This window comes from Malaclemys terrapin, chromosome 8 (assembly GCF_027887155.1).
Source record: "Malaclemys terrapin pileata isolate rMalTer1 chromosome 8, rMalTer1.hap1, whole genome shotgun sequence".
In the NCBI taxonomy this organism is placed as follows: domain Eukaryota; kingdom Metazoa; phylum Chordata; order Testudines; family Emydidae; genus Malaclemys; species Malaclemys terrapin.
In genome coordinates, this window is record NC_071512.1 from 47,181,470 (window position 1) to 47,195,594 (window position 14,125).

Below are 14,125 nucleotides of genomic sequence, written 5' to 3' on the forward strand. Positions count from 1 at the left end.
CCTGATTGGTTCCCTGCTCCTATTGAAACCAAGCAGAGGAGCAGGAAATTGTCTGTGCAATTAGGTTTCTCCTGCTCAGGGCTGCATCCACTGTGTTACCTGCGCCTACTGGGTCAGCCTGCCCACGTCCTAGTCATGACAGCTATGGAAAAGAGGGCAGAGTAAAGCACATGGATGCATGTTGCCCAGATAGCCTATTACATATTTGTATTACAGCAGCACCTGGAGCTTCAGAAGAGTTTGGGGTTCAGTTGGGCTAGGCACTGTACATGTATAGGGGGTATATCTACACTGCGTGCTTCTTTCAGTGGTGTGTAATGTACATACATGCATAGCCCCCAGCAGGAAAAGCCTCTGGCAGCAGGGATGGAGCCTTTCCCTGCTGCCTTCCTCAGCCAGAGCCTTTCATTGACACTTGTAGCTACATACTATAGCATGGACACAACCTGCTTTTCACACGGTGCATAGCTACACGTACCTTACACGCCACCGTCAGTGGTGCATAGTGAAGACGTGACCACAGTTAGGCAGTCCCTATCCCAAATAGTTTACAGTCTTAGACTGGACAAAGCGTGCAGAGAGAAACTGAGTGACAGAGAAGCAAAGTGATTTGCCCAAGGTCACATAGCAAGGCAGTGGCAGAGATGGGAATGTTGTTTAACCGCACAGTTTGAAGTGCTGCTACATAAGAGTATTCCCACAGAATTCTTGCCGGCAAGTTAAAGAAGTATGGGCTGGAAGAATGGACTATAAGGTGAATAGAAAGCTGGCGAGATCATCGGGCTCAACAGGTAGTGATCAATGGCTCCATGTCTAGTTGGCAGCCGGTATCAAGTGTAGTGCCTCAAGGGTCGGTCCTGGGGCTGGTTTTGTTCAATATCTTCATTAATGATCTGGAGAATGGCATGGACTGCCCTCTCAGCAAGTTTGCAGATGATACTAAACTGGGAGGAGTGGTAGATACTCTGGAGGGTAGGGATAGCATACAGAGGAACCTAGACAAATTAGAGGATTGGGCCAAAAGAAATCTGATGAGGTTCAACAAGGACAAGTGCAGAGTCCTGCACTTAGGACGGAAGAATCCCATGCACTGTTACAGACTAGAGACCGAATGGCTAGGCAGCAGTTCTGCAGAAAAGGACGTAGGGGTTACAGTGGACGAGAAGCTGGATATGAGTCAACAGTGTGTCCTCATTGCCAAGAAGGCTAATGGCATTTTGGGCTGTATAAGTAGGGGCATTGCCAGCAGATCGAGGGACGTGATCGTTCCCCTCTATTCAGCATTGGTGAGGCCTCATCTGGAGTACTGTGTCCAGTTTTGGGCCTCACACTACAAGAAGGATGTGGAAAAATTGGGAAGAGGAGGGCAACAAAAATTATTAGGGGGCTGGAGCACATGACTTATAAGGAGAGGCTGAGGGAACTGGGATTGTTTAGTCTGCAGAAGAGAAGAATGAGGGGGGATTTGAAAGCTGCTTTCAACTACCTGAAAGGAGGTTCCAAAGAGGATGGATCTAGACTGTTCTAAGTGGTACCAGATGACAGAACAAGGAGTAATGGTCTCAAGTTGCAGTGGGGGAGGTTTAGGTTGGATATTAGGAAAAACTTTTTCACTAGGACGGTGGTGAAGCACTGGAATGGGTTACCTAGGGAGGTGGTGGAATCTCCTTCCTCAGAGGTTTTTAAGGTCAGGCTTGACAAAGCCCTGGCTGGGATGATTTAGTTGGGGATTGGTCCTGCTTTGAGCAGGGGGTTGGACTAGATGACCTCCTGAGATCCCTTCCAACCCTGATATTCTATGATAACCCTCACTCCTCTCCACCTTGGAATATAAAGGTGCAGTTTCCAAGAGGGTGTGATCTTGGGTTATGAAAAATGGGTGGTGCATCTAACCAAATGTGTCCATTGGTTTTGGATTCTGGTCACAAGTTGGCAGCACAGAGCAAAACAGTTACCGCTAACTGCTTCCATGCATGTGGGACATGGACTAGCTGACTTCTGGTTGGCCCTTCCAGCCCCACTTTTCTATGACAGGGTCTGGCCCACAGTGTCAAACACCGCATACAAGAAAGAAGAATCAAATACAACCAGAAAAGGGGGACTAAGGAGCTGCAGTGGGAAATCATACCCAAGAGAAGGATGTGGCAGTCAGAATGAAAAACACATTGATTAGGCCCCATTTTAAATTTCATAGATTAATGAAACAATTCAATTAGTTTAACTGGCATGTTGACAATTGAATTGAAAGGTTTTTAATCCTTTTAACTGAGTTCATTAGCTTATTTGGGTTGAAGCAAATAAAGGAGATCTTTGCAATTGGTTGATTACAGGGATTCAGATATTTGGTTTCAGCGTGAGTTGGTTGTCTAATTTCTTCTGCCCTACTAGGAAGGGCTCAGTATTATTCCATGTGGGCAGAAAGATAACTCCAAAAAGTAGGGGCATCGCTGCTTGTCATCTGGCCTTTGGATCTAGCTTCACTGTTAATCTGAAACAACATGGGTTTCTTGACCATTCACTTACTTCCCTATTAGTAGAGGACCCAGCCAAGATTGGGCGCCCATTGTGTTAGGTGCTGTACAAACCCACAGTGAGAGACAGCATCTGCTCCAAAGAGCTTCCAGTCTCTGCAGGTAAGAAAGACAAAGGGTGGGAGGAGAAACAGAAGCACAGGGAAGGGAAAGGTTTTGCCCAAGGTCACACAGCACACTGGTGGAAGAACCTGGAATAAGAACTCAGATCCCCTGACTCCCAGTCCAGTGCTCTATCTGCTAGAGTGCTACCTTCAAGAAGATTCTTCTTTTGACTGTTTTTTGATGAAAAATCAATTTAAAAAAAAAAGAGTATGGTATGCAAATTTTGCCACTAGAAAAGGGGGTGGGGTGAGGAGAAGGTTGGTGGGGGGGAGGAGAGAGATGGGGGGAAGAACTGAAATCCCCCAAACCAAACTTTTTTGACCAGCCATACAAAATATGAGGCCAGCTAGAAAACATGGTGGCGCAGGGCCAGAAACACATGTCAATGGGACGGCCTCCCTATTGCTCCATTCCACAACGCTACTCTGTAGCTAGGACAGTAAGGTCAATGACCTTGGCTAGTCAGCAAAGAGGACATTGACATACAGGTTTGTGGCCCCTTCAGCTCCAGCACGAGGCATGCCTGTAGGGCTCGTGACGTTAATATTTCACGTGGAACGGAGTTAGAGAATGGTTGCAACAGTGCTATAAAATGCTACGCCAGCATTGCTGCAGTGTACCAGTTGCACAAGTCGTAGCTGCCTCTGGTTTCATTGGGATAATTTGGTATCCAGGCCCGAATTTTAATTGAGCTAATACTAGAGCTGTGGAAAGTGGGTGTTTTTGCAAGAGTGTTATGTTGTACACATAGATGGGGGAGGGTTTGTTTTTTGGTTTTCTTTTTGATGACGGTGATCTTGAAGTCTGGTGCGAATATGACGGCCTCCATCTTAACCAACACAGCAGGGACTGAAGTAGGGACCTAGAGACCTAGACACATGCACTGCTACAGCTGACACTAAAGCTCCCTCGCTAGGGCTGTAAGACTCATCCTCTGAGGATCAGGCGCAGAGGGGGACCTGAAGCACTCACCGGCGGGGTACACTAACACCCCCTCAGGCGTTTTTCTGTTTGCCAAACTCAGACACATCAAGGGCTTCTGATTAGAAGAGTTCAAAAGGAATTTCCTGCAACAAGGAATACTATAACTAGAACCACCACTAGAGGCCAGTCAAAACACTAGGGGGAGCCTTGCCATTCACTTCAACAGTCACAGCAATATGCCCTAGGACCATATTACTGAATGGATTCCCAAGAGTGTCCCTCACATCTTCCTCCAGGCTAGATGTAGCAATGTCATAGGGTGAGCCCTACCGAGAGCTCCCTCCTTCAGCAGGTCAGGGCGCAACCAGTGAACTCACCTCAGTTTCCCTCCTTCAGAGGCTTCAATAACTTTACTTCTGGCTCTCTGGATACAATGCCCTCCTTGAGGCTGGCTTATTATAAAAACTTGTGCAAAACAGTCCATAACAAAAGTTCTAAACATACAGTCCATTTCTCACCCCAGTGCAAGCACTCATTAAAACTCATTAAATCTTGTCCCAAAAGGCCCCGCACACCAGCCCCTTAACCGGGCCCGGACTCTGTCAGGCCTATTGTATTAATTTAACTGGAATATCTGGGCCAAAGCTGTTAGCGTAACCATCTCACTGTCCAACATTAAACGGTGTTATACAAGGCCCAAGTTTTGGTATATGGAGACCTCAGCCTGCTTAGCCCTATGGCAAAGACACCATTAAAAATCCTTTAACCTTGTATTACAGATACAGAAAAGACAGAAAACTAGTTGTTAAAGCTTTTGAAATGTAGAATATTAAATAAGGCTTGCATTTTAACAGCCTGCCTTGTTCCCTGTCCGGGGATGGCATGATATCCTTTTCCTTCAGCTGGAGACTGTTTGTAGAAGGAAAACCCCCCTTGTTTAACAGTCTCTTGGATGGTATTACGGACAATGACCTTCCTTTTTAAGGAAAAGAAGAAATTAGTTGAGATGGGCTGGAGCTGTTGTCATTAAAGTCCAATCCCGTTTCCTAGAAGACAAATGCACACAAAGGGGAGAGGAAAGAACAGCAAAGATAGAAAATACAACTTCTGTCTCTGGTGTTGACTCACTTGCACCCTCACTGCATTAGGGCTGTTTGGGGTATTGCTTTTAGCTGCCTCTTTCTGGTCACAGGCTCAATAGCAGTGTTGCAAAATGTACAGTCTTTGCTGGCTAAGCCAGACTCCTATCAGAGAGAAGGAAAAAGGAGAGGGAGAGAGAGAGAGGAAAGGGGAAATAAGATAGGGATAGAAAAACACACATGGGGTAGAGTGGGGACAAAGTCTCACATGCCAATGATGGTAGGGGTTTAGCTGAAGCTGGTAGGGGTGGAGATGTCATCTGGGTCCCCAAAGGGAGTGATGAGTGGAATCGCCCATCCTTTCATTATTTTGTCCATTAATTAGGCATGACTTCTGATATGCCAAATTTAGTCCATCAGTGTCCCATTCTTGTTCACCAGACATAATTTTAACACAGCCCTCGAGTTATATCAGTTGGCCTTTTAGGTTCCTTCCCCTGGTTACTGCAGGCCTGGATTTCAGCTCCATCCTGTGGCTATTTCTCATCCCTCCCATTCCCCACTTTCCATGAGACTAAACACAGCCCATCTAAGCACGCAGGAGACAGGCCGTCCTGCAGTGACACAAGTGCTGTGATCTGCTCTGCTGGAGGGACAAAGCTGGAAACTGTCAACTACCAGCTTGAGGTTTTATTTTATTTTATTTTTTTTTAAGAATCCCTTATCCTAGTTCCAAGTCAGTCTAATTGCCAAATGAGGCCCTGAACGCAGCTTGGCAGCAAGACTGAATTATGGGTGGTTAAAGAATTCAGTTATGAAATCAAGTGGGATTTTTTCCCCCCTCTAAAGCAAACGAAATGTAGTATTTACCCTGGCCTGCCCTGCTCCTCATACAACCTTCCCCAGCCCAAGAGAGAAATCAGCAAGGTCAGGGACAGGCAGCTCACCCTCAGGCCCAGATAGGCATCTGTGTCAGAGGGCTCAGTTACAACACAGTTAAAGCAACATTCTGGTTTGTAATAGGGGGGACATTAGCAGAGTCCTGAACTTCAGTAAAGCCTTGGATAGTTCAGGCATTACAGAGGACCAGATCCGCAGCTGATGTGGACTGGTGTAGCCCTGTTGAAGTCAGTGGAGCTATATCAATTTACATCAGCTGAAGATCTGGCCCAGAAAGTTTTAAAATAAATCCTAAGTGATACACATTGTGATAGTGGGTAGGACACTGGACTGGGATTCCTGCAGGCATGGATCCTACTCACAGCTCTTCCACTGGCCTGCTGTATGACTCAACACTCTGTGCCTCTGCTTCCCTTCCTACACACTGTTTGTCTTGTCTATTTAGACTGTAAGCAGTTATGTGTATGTATAAGATCCAGTACAATGGGGCACCAATCTTGCCTGGAGTTCCTACATGCTACCTTAATACCATTTTGGGAGAGCATAATTTAAGTTGATCAACTACATTTCTTTTTCAGTTAGGTTTAAAAAAATGTGACGGAGCAAGAGGGTATTGCTCAGTGAGCAATTAAGAGCAGAGTATTTTTGTTTAAATGGACACACCATCTGCTTGACTTCTAGTACATGAACAAAACAAAGTTAATGTCTGGTACCAAACTTGTACTGGACCCCCGCTCCCCACCCCCCTTCCTCCATCCAGCAGGTTTTGTGGTTTAACAAATCTCAGTTTCCTGTTTTATAAACATGTTTCTCTCTCTCTCTCTCTGCCTTGGGAAAGACACACTCAAACCAGCAGAGGAAACAGACCAGTTTAATTGACTCTACAGAAGAAAGAGTGAAACTGACTAAACATAAAGGCCCAGATCCTCAAGATATTTATGTGCCTAACTCCTACTGAAATCAGTGGGAGTTCGGTGCCTAGACACCTTTCTGGATTGAGGCCAAAGAGCTATCAAATGCACAAAGCAAACCTACCAAAAATAGAGATGACTGTGTCGTTCTTACCTCTGGTTTCCTTCAACTGCAATAATGGTAGATGTTACCTCCGCCTTAGCGTGGATATGTTGACCATGTCCTTTTAACCTGTGATTTTGAACATGATGTTGCATGTCAGATTAGGTGTGTAGATGCACATACAAAAATGCTCTTTTCCTAGCTGCTTTCATGGGGAAATTTTCAAAGGCACATCAAGGATTTAGGAGCACAAGTCCCATTGCCATTTGGTGGGACTTGTGCTCTTAAAAACTCTTAAGCTGTTTGAAAATCACCTCTATTTATTAAGAAAATAAACCCATTTCTTAATGGCCTAGCACTCTGCTCTGTGCTTCACATGCATTATTTAGAAATGAGGTATGCTTCCTTTCTTAATGGACACGTTAGCACTGGCATGAACCTCTTCTGTCTGAGCTACAAGAACTAGCCCTGTTATCCCAAGGGCTGTAGCAGACTCATAAACCTGTATGTAGTCTAGCCACTACAGGGAAACAGAGCCACATGTATGTGCTTACAGGGGCGACTCTAGCTTTTTTGCAGCCCCAAGCATGGCAGTCAGGCAGCCTTCGGCGGTATGCCTGAGGGAGGTCCCGGTCCCGCGGATTTGGTGGCATGCCTGCGGGAGGTCCACCGGTCCCGCGGCTTCGGCGTACCCGCTGCCGAATTGCCGCCAAATCCGCAGGACTGACGGACCTCCCGCAGGCGTGCCGCCGAAGGCTGCCTGACTGCCGCTCTCGCAGGGACTGGCAGGGTGCCCCCCGCGGCTTGCAGCCCCAGGCATGCGCTTAGAGCGCTGGTGCCTGGAGCCGCTGCTGCGTGCTTATACCTGTACGGCCCATTAGCCTTTTATATTTTTTTCAATGATGAAGATGTACCAGATTCTATGTGGGTTTATTAGTCAGCTTTGGGCAGCCTTGTTGAAGTTACTTGGAATGTGAGTTGAGTTCTCTCTCTCCTTGACATAAGCATGGGGTCAGGCTGCTGGGCATCACAGGTCATGGCGTTTTCGGCTAAAGGAAAGGTCACATCTTCCAAAATTTTTATTTACTGGTTATGTCATGACTCCAAATAAAAGTCTGTGGCTGGAGTCCAAGAGCCGCTTGCTTCCTCAGACAATGCAAACTTACCATAACTGATCCAAACAGCAAATGGGGCCCTGTCTATTTTGAAAACTCTCCGGGGAACCATAAGGGGTCTCAAGTTGGGCACCCAAATCAGAGGCTGATAATATGGCTGCTTTCTCAGCTGTTTGCTTCCTACCCCTCAGATGACCTGTTTGGACTTACCTTCCAGAGCTGCTTTTTGCTCACTTCCAGCTCTTTTAGGCACTTTCAGATCCCGTAGTAGGTGAGCACCTCTCAGGCATTAATGTATTTATCCCCACAACACCCCCGGAGGCAGGGAAATGCTCAGGTTTACACCTGGGAAAGTGAGATATGGCCTTGGCAGCTCAAATGACTTGGAAAGCAAGTTCTTTGGGGGAGGGCCTGGCTCTTCGTTCTGTGTTTGGGGAGTGTCCAGTGCAATGGGGCCTTGATCCCTCATGGGAGTCCCTATGCAGCAGCACCAGCACTATAAAAATAATCAGCACCAATCATCAGGTGCAGCTCTATGCCTGAATCCAGAAACATCCCCTGTAACCAGCCCAGGGTGGTTTGCAGAGTCAGGGTACAGACGGGCCTATCTCCTTTGGAGACACTCATGCATGAGGCCAGATTGCCTTTATGTGGGGGCAGGGCCAGATTAACCTTTCGTGGGTGCAGCGCCAAGCATATTTGTGAGCCCCCATGAGGGCAATGGACCATGGCGAGGGTGGGGGGGTCGGTCCCCAGAGCGAGGGGCCGTCAAAGGGCATAGTATGGGAGGGGTGACCCCGCTCCCCCCAGCCCAGTGCTAGGGTAGTATTTACAAACCGGCAGTTGCCAGACGCACAATGGCCCGCCCAGCCCTGTGCTGCCAGCATGTCCCTTTCCCTCAGGGGTGGGCCCATGCCACGCCACATATCCCCCCCGCCCAACACTGGAACACCTCCCCCCCCGATTCTCTATGGCCAGAGCCCCCTGGACCCACTATACCCAATGCCCCCAGGAGACCTGCCACAAATGCACAGCGCCCTGCACACCACCACCCCTACCTAGCACCCTCCGCCCACAGCCCCACTACAACTGCCTGGCACCCCGCACAGAACCCCCACTCTCCAGTGCCCCAACACACAGATCTTCCCTGCCACCTCACAGCCCAGCTCTCCCCAGGCCCACTAGAGACCCACTCCCCCACGCCCTGCCTCCCGGCCGCACGCACCAACCCTCTGGGAGGCGACCCTCTGACGGGCTGAGCTAGCAGCACAGCCAGGGCTGGTCCTGGGGCGAGGAATTGCTCCAGCCCCTCGGGAGTGGCGCGATCAGCCAGGCCAGGGCCTGCCCCAGCCAGGCTCCCCCAGGACCCATTTCCCTGGAGGGGCCCAGCCAAGTATCCCCTCCCCATTTCTCCCCCCACAACTGGCTGAGATTGGCCAGGCTTCGGCACCAGTCCCAGGCGGTTCAGCTCCAGGGAGACAGGAGGGCCCACAGGTGGTGGGAAGCAGAGACTGTCCAGAGCCAGAAGTGCACTGGGTCAGACCAGGAGGCAGAGAGAAGCTGGTGGGTTGGTCAGGGGGTGGAGAGTAGGGTTACCATACATCCGGATTTTCCTGGACATGTCCGGCTTTTTGGGCCTCAAATCTCCGTCCGGGGGGAAATCCCAAAAAGCCAGACATGTCCGGGAAAATAGGGAGGGAGGGACCGGCGGTGATCGGCCGGGGGCTGGAGCCGCTGGGGCCGGCAGTGCTCGGCCGGGGGCCGGGTTGGGGCCGGGGCTGGCGGTGCTCGGCTGGCGGTGCGGAGCTGGGGGCTGGCGGTGCTCAGCCGGTGGTGCAGAGCCGGGGGCCGGGGGCCGGGCCGGGGGTGCTCAGCCGGGGTTCGGGGCCGGTGGTGTGGAGCCGGGGCCGAGCGGTGCTCGGCTGGGGGCCGGCAGTGCGGGGCCGGGCGGTGCTCGGCTGGGACCGGCGGTGATCGGCCGGGGGCTGGAGCCGCTGGGGCCGGCAGTGCTCGGCCGGGGGCCGGGTTGGGGCCGGGGCTGGCGGTGCTCGGCTGGCGGTGCGGAGCTGGGGGCTGGCGGTGCTCAGCCGGTGGTGCAGAGCCGGGGGCCGGGGGCCGGACCGGGGGTGCTCAGCCGGGGTTCGGGGCCGGTGGTGTGGAGCCGGGGCCGAGCGGTGCTCGGCTGGGGGCCGGCAGTGCGGGGCCGGGCGGTGCTCGGCTGGGGTCGGCGGTGCCGGGCCGGGCAGTGCTCGGCCCAGGGCTGGGGGCTGGAGCCGGCGGTGCGGGGCCAGGGTCGGGGGCTGGCAGTGCGGAGCCGAGGACGGGCCGGCGGTGCTTGGCCGGGGGCTGGTGCCTCAGGGCCCGAGCCAAGCCAGGCGGGAGACGCCGGGGCCAGAGCCTCTTGGCCTGGGCCGGCCGGCCGCCAGAGGGAGCCGCTCGGCCGGGTGGAGGGCCGGATTGGGCTGCGCCCCCCCGCCCCAGCTTGCCTGCTGCTTCAGGCTTCGAACATTTGATTCGCGGGAAGCAGGGGAGGGGGAGGGGCGGGGGAGCAAAGTGTCCAGGGGAGGGGGCGGAGTTGGGGCGGGTCCTGGAAGGGGCGGGGCTGGGGAAGGGGCGGAGTTGGGGCGGGGCCGGGGCCCGTGGAGTGTCCTTTTTTTGGACCCTTAAAATATGGTAACCCTAGTGGAGAGGAGCCCTCAGCCATCCAGTGGGCAGGCCGAGAAGAGCAAGTGGTGGGAAGCCAGCGAGCAGGCAGGGTCTTAGGACGCAGTGCTAGCAGAGCAGGCTGGGGCCCCTTCTGAGCATGGGCCTGGCTCCGTGGTGCCACTGGTGCCATTGTAAACCCGGTACTGTGGGGGGGTGGGGGGACAGAGGAGCCTCCCCCAATTCCAATGCACTCCACAAAGAGGCAAGGCCAATCATAGGCTCTTTCTTAACTGAGAGGAGTTGAGGGGTGGTTCCCGCCAGGCATCCCCAAGGAGAAGCTGGGGCCATGGCCGTGCCCCACATCGTGCAGTGGCTCACGTTGCTAGGGGAAGCAGACTCCCACTAGAGAGCTGGAGGAAGGATGTGTTGCCTGCGGGGGACAATCCTTCCTGGGGCTCCCCGGGGGGAGTGCAGTTTTACATCACGCCCACACCCTGCTTCACCCCAGAGCAACCCAGGCAGCAAAATACCCAATCTGGCCCGTAATATTTATCTGCCTTAAAGTTCAGCTACCCATGAATTATCAAGCCCCTATAAACATGATCTCAAGTTTCCTCTCGTTAGACGTGAATGCTTTTTCTGTGCAGCAGAGAGTAAAGTTACCCCATTATGGGAGTTAATCACCCATTATTACAGATCCGGTTGAATTAGATACTGTCTTTACTCCAGGGGGGATTAACCAGTGCTGAGAACGCACCCAGGGAATTGTCTCCAGGTGCTCTCTGAATGGAGGCTGCAAAGAAAAGAATTTGCAAACAGTGGCTGTTCCACAAAACGACAAACAAAGCTCTGGAACTGGGATTTTTAGCTACAGATCTATCCACCCTGCCCTCTGGTAGCTAAAAGGTGTTGAGTTTGTTGTACCCACAGCCCTGGAAAGAGCTGCTGTCTAATGCCAGAGATCTCGCTATGTAAATCAACCAAGCAGGTCTAATCTGCATCCCAGAGGACAAGATTCCTGGTAGGAGATAATTGGCTTGGAAAGAAGAAAACTCCAGCAGAGGGGAGGTGGGGCAGGCAGAGAACTTGTGGAAGTTGAGAGCTCTGGTTGGCATATGCACATGAGCACAAAGAGATGATAGGATTGAGATTTGTGCAATTGGACTATTGATTTTCCCCTTTCTGCAGGGCTGGGTGGGCTCAGGGGACTGGTGAGAGAATAAGGCACTTTCACACCTAAGATGCCAGTTTGACAGTGCAGAATTGTCAACCCCATCTGTTCCATAATCACCAATCAGTCCCCCACAAATCTTGAGACAAGCTTAGAAATCATGAGATTTTTAAAAAAATTATAATTTTGGGTTCTTTGTATTTATTTTTATGGTTCATTTGGGTCACATTTTCCAGTTTTTCTCCACAGCTAGAATGACTGGAAATGTACTTTTAAAAAAAAAATCACATGACTCCAGAAGCTGGGCTTTCAGAAAAACTCCAAATATTAAGAGACGCATGATAAAATCATGAGAGGTGTCCAACCTGAGAATGTGCCAGCTCCTCAAGATCAGAAAGGGAAAACTGGGCCAAAACGTCATGGTTAGAATACGGACCACTTAGAGGGGCAGGCAGGGCTTTACTGGTTGGCACTGTCAGATTTAAAGGGCAAGCTCCAGAAAGACATGCTGGGAAAAAAGTTCAGCCTTGCATTGTGCAGAAGTAGCAGAGACCGACGACTTACTAAGGAAAATCTTCTGGGAAAGAGGCTGCCAGTATGAGCCCTCCAACACCATTTTGCATGTTTGGAGTCAGGGGCGGATCTGCGGAGGCCAATAAGCTGGCTGCTGCACAGGATGATCTGGCCAAGCAATTTGCCCCTTAGTGGAAGGGGGTAGCTTGATGCCGACAAAGAGACTAGATTTAGTTTCAGTTTTAAGCTTTGGAGAGAAGCCGAATATCCCAGGGCGTCTCTGGTTAACTCCCACTCCCTACGGAGGGCATCTTTACACGGCTGTGGGATCCAGAGCATGGCTCAGGCAGTTCCATTCCTGCAGAGACCAGTGCCCAGAGGGCAGAGATCCGACCCGGTGCCAATTACTGAGAGCCAGCCAAGACTCCCACAGGACTCCAGGTCAGGGAGCCAGAAAAGGACCCTGCCTCACCCAAGGATGAAGACGTAGTAAGAGGACTTTTGTTTTTGTGTAAGCCAGCCAACCTTTACAGCAGTGAAGCACTCATCTCCGGACTCATCCTCAGTGTCCCATCTGCCTGGGACGGTGCCCGGGCGGGAACTGGGGGTTGGGAAGAGCTGTGAGTGTTGGGAGGTAGAGAATATGTTGATGAGTTAGTACTTATTAGCTAACCCTGTCATGGGGGCTTGGCATGTCGAGTGAGGCCTCCCTGTTGGCCCAGAGCAGGGTTGGTACACCCTGTCACCAGGAGCGGCAGAAGCTTCCTAAAAGTGGGGAGCCACCGGCGCCCAAATTGTGGCCCCACCCCCCCCATGCTGCCCTTCCCCCTGATCCCCCACCCTCATGCCGCCCCTTCCCCTGAGGTTCTGGCCCTGCCTCACCCCTTCCCCTGAGGCCCAATGGCTCTTCCCCCCCAAGACCTCACCCCCCGCTCATTCTCCCCGTCACTCACCCTTACAGATGGTAAAAAGTGATGGGGCCATGGCCCCCGGCCCCCCCTGTTCCAGTGCCCTTGCTGGTCACATGGTCATCAGGATTCCCTGGTAAGTTAAACAATTGTGGTCGGGGGACTCAGGACCCCTGGTACGGCTGAGCAACCAAGCAGTCCATAGTCCCTGGGGTGGGGCAGAGCAAACGCTCAGTCTATGGCCCCTAAGCCTCCTGGCTGGGGCAAACAATAGCAACTGGGGCTCTGACCCTCTGGGCAGGGCAGAGCAAACCTACCGTTTGTAGCCCCTGGGGCGGGGTAAAGCAAATGCTCTGTCTATAGCTGGTTGCCAACTTTCTAATTGCACAAAACCAAACACCCTAGCCCCGCCCCTTCCCCAAGGCCACGCCCTCTTCCCTGCCCCTTCCCAGAGGCCCTGCCCCCTGCTCACTACATTCCCCCTCCCTCAGTGGCTCGCACTCCCCCACTGGGCTGGGGCAGGGGGCTGGGGTGCAGGAGGGGGTGAGAGCTCTAACTGGGGATGCAGGATGGAGCCAGAAATGAGGGGTTCAGGGTGTGGGGGGGTAGAAGGAAGGGAACCCAGGCCCACCCTACTTCACCAGGCTCTGACCCAGGGCCCTATGAAGCTGGTAAATCCCCTATTAATGGTTCAAGCATCGGCTTCTAACACCTTCCCTGGGTCACTTTCTACCATAAGGCCCATCTCAGGCATCTCCTTGGCTGCGGCTCAGCACCCCAGTCAGTCTCTGCGGTCAGCTGGTCCTCCACACTGTAGCCTGGGTCCACAGTCCCCGCAGCCTGGAGAGTTGTAGGTTCCTCTGCAGGAGCTTGCAGCACCCGTTCTTCCTCCTCCTGAGCCATCCCCAACTGAACTGGCTGCCTCCTTTTATCCGTCCCTTCCACCTGGAGCATGGATGTGGTTTACTGGGCCCACAGTGATTGGTCAGGCCCCATTTGGCCAATGCGGGGTTGGTACACTCCATCACAAACACTAACACTGTCTTTCCCAGATCCTATTTTCCTGCTCCCAATCAAGTCCCCCTTTGCTATATTGTTATTTTTGGGTGCATCGTTTCTCTGCTGAGGTTTGCATTGATGTGCTTTACTGTTTCTGGTGTACTGTGTGTTACATGCCTTACAAGTAATGGTAGCCTCATGCATTTTCCCAGGGGACAGC